We start from the raw sequence: 3,312 nt of genomic DNA, 5'->3' as shown, positions 1-3,312 counted from the left end.
GAACCCGGGCTCTGGCGTCCTTTTCCGGGTTCAATTCGGCCGTTGTGGGCCTCTGGGGGTGTTTGGGTCCGAGTTCCGGGCTCTGGGGGTGTTTGGTAAAGAGATCCGGGTTCTGGCGTCTTTTTCCGGGTCCGATTCGGCCGTTGTGGGCCTCTGGAGGTGTTTGTGGAGCTCATCCGGGCTCTGGGGGTGCCTGGTAAAGAGATCCGGGTTCTGGCGTCTTTTTCCGGGTTCGATTCGGCCGTTGTGGGCCTCTGGAGGTGTTTGGGTCCGAGTTCCGGGCTCTGGGGGTGTCTGGCAAAGAGATCCGGGTTCTGGCGTCTTTTTCCGGGTCCAATTCGGCCGTTGTGGGCCTCTGGAGGTGTTTGTGGAGCTCATCCGGGCTCTGGGGGTGTCTGGTAAAGAGATCCGGGTTCTGGCGTCTTTTTCCGGGTCCAATTCGGCCGTTGTGGGCCTCTGGAGGTGTTTGGGTCCGAGTTCCGGGCTCTGGGGGTGTCTGGTAAAGAGATCCGGGTTCTGGCGTCTTTTTCCGGGTCCAATTCGGCCGTTGTGGGCCTCTGGAGGTGTTTGGGTCCGTGTTCCGGGCTCTGGGGGTGTCTGGTAAAGAGATCCGGGTTCTGGCGTCTTTTTCCGGACTTAATTCGGCCGTTGTGGGCCTCTGGAGGTGTTTGGGTCCGAGTTCCGGGCTCTGGGGGTGTCTGGTAAAGAGATCCGGGTTCTGGCGTCTTTTTCCGGGTCCAATTCGGCCGTTGTGGGCCTCTGGAGGTGTTTGGGTCCGAGTTCCGGGCTCTGGGGGTGTCTGGTAAAGAGATCCGGGTTTTGGCGTCTTTTTCCGGGTCCAATTCGGCCGTTGTGGGCCTCTGGAGGTGTTTGGGTACGAGTTCCGGGCTCTGGGGGTGTCTGGTAAAGAGATCCGGGTTCTGGCGTCTTTTTCCGGGTCCAATTCGGCCGTTGTGGGCCTCTGGAGGTGTTTGGGTCCGAGTTCCGGGCTCTGGGGGTGTCTGGTAAAGAGATCCGGGTTCTGGTGTCTTTTTCCTGGCTTAATTCGGCCGTTGTGGGCCCCTGGAGGTGTTTGCGGACCTCCGCGGGTGAAATAATGGAAAAAAAAAAAAGTTAAAGTTTCCAGTCGGGACTATGTGGAGCGAAAAAAACCCGGACTTTTTTGGCTCCGTCAGAAACTAAGTAAAAGTCGGAATATGTGAAGGAAAGCCCAGAAAATGCCTGGGCTTTTTTAGATCGCTTCGATAAATTTTTTTTTAGCTCACATCACTGGGCCACCAGGTCGCAGATTTCAGAAACCTGGTTTTCGGAAACAGAGATCTCCAGGACAGGGCCCCGAGCTTCGGGGGGAGCGTTCCCCAGCTGGACCTAAGCATAGTGGGCCAGGCCCCGGGCGGAAAGACGCTCCTGGAGCCGAGATACAGGGGTGGCCCCCCGCGCGACTTACCCGATTTCGGAGCACTATTTTCGGACAGTGATGGCAGAGCAGTGGGTGTACCGCATGGAGGAAAATAACAGCTCCAGAGAGCGGCAGAGACCAGACCAAGTCCCAGAACGGCACACTATTCCCGGACAGTGATGGCAGACCAGCAGGTGTACCGCATGGATGAATAAAGAGCTCCAGAGAGCGGCAGAACCCAGACCAAGTCCCAGAACGACACACTATTCCCGGACAGTGATGGCAGAACAGCAGGTGTACCCCATGGATGAATAAAGAGTTCCAGAGAGCGGCAGAACCCAGACCAAGTCCCAGAACGACACACTATTCCCGGACAGTGATGGCAGACCAGCAGGTGCAGTGGATGGATGAATAAAGACCTCCAGAGAGCGGCAGAGACCAGACCAAGTCCCAGAACGACACACTATTCCCGGACAGTGATGGCAGACCAGCAGGTGTACATGATGGATGAATAAAGAGCTCCAGAGAGCGGCAGAGACCAGACCAAGTCCCAGAACGACACACTATTCCCGGACAGTGATGGCAGAACGGCAGGTGCAGTGGATGGATGAATACAGAGTTCCAGAGAGCGGCAGAGACCAGACCAAGTCCCAGAACGACACACTATTCCCGGACAGTGATGGCAGAACAGCAGGTGTACCGCATGGATGAATAAAGAGTTCCAGAGAGCGGCAGAGACCAGACCAAGTCCCAGAACGACACACTATTCCCGGACAGTGATGGCAGAACGGCAGGTGTACCGCATGGATGAATAAAGAGTTCCAGAGAGCGTGATATCCCTGACCATGACCCAGAACGACACACTATTCCCGGACAGTGATGGCAGAAAGGCAGGTGTACCGCATGGATGAATAAAGAGTTCCAGAGAGCGGCAGAGACCAGACCAAGTCCCAGAACGACACACTATTCCCGGACAGTGATGGCAGACCAGCAGGTGTACCGCATGGATGAATAAAGAGTTCCAGAGAGCGTGATATCCCAGACCATGACCCAGAACGGCACACTGTTCCCGGACAGTGATGGCAGAACAGCAGGTGTACCGCATGGATGAATAAAGAGCTCCAGAGAGCGGCAGAGACCAGACCAAGTCCCAGAACGACACACTATTCCCGGACAGTGATGGCAGAACAGCAGGTGCAGTGGATGGATGAATAAAGAGCTCCAGAGAGCGGCAGAGACCAGACCAAGTCCCAGAACGACACACTATTCCCGGACAGTGATGGCAGAACAGCAGGTGTACCGCATGGATGAATAAAGAGCTCCAGAGAGCGGCAGAGACCAGACCATGACCCAGAACGGCACACTATTCCCGGACAGTGATGGCAGAACAGCAGGTGTACCGCATGGATGAATAAAGAGCTCCAGAGAGCGGCAGAGACCAGACCAAGTCCCAGAACGACACACTATTCCCGGACAGTGATGGCAGAAGAGCAGGTGTACCGCATGGATGAATACAGAGCTCCAGAGAGCGGCAGAGACCAGACCAAGTCCCAGAACGGCACACTGTTCCCGGACAGTGATGGCAGAACGGCAGGTGTACCGCATGGATGAATAAAGAGTTCCAGAGAGCGTGATATCCCAGACCATGACCCAGAACGACACACTATTCCCGGACAGTGATGGCAGACCAGCAGGTGTACCCCATGGATGAATAAAGAGTTCCAGAGAGCGGCAGAACCCAGACCATGACCCAGAACGGCACACTGTTCCCGGACAGTGATGGCAGAAGAGCAGGTGTACCGCATGGATGAATACAGAGCTCCAGAGAGCGGCAGAGACCAGACCAAGTCCCAGAACGGTACACTATTCCCGGACAGTGATGGCAGAACAGCAGGTGTACCGCATGGATGAAT

Source organism: Gasterosteus aculeatus, unplaced genomic scaffold (assembly GCF_964276395.1).
Source record: "Gasterosteus aculeatus unplaced genomic scaffold, fGasAcu3.hap1.1 HAP1_SCAFFOLD_51, whole genome shotgun sequence".
In the NCBI taxonomy this organism is placed as follows: domain Eukaryota; kingdom Metazoa; phylum Chordata; class Actinopteri; order Perciformes; family Gasterosteidae; genus Gasterosteus; species Gasterosteus aculeatus.
The sequence above is the reverse complement of the archived record's forward strand: the minus strand, read 5'-3'. Positions refer to the sequence as shown.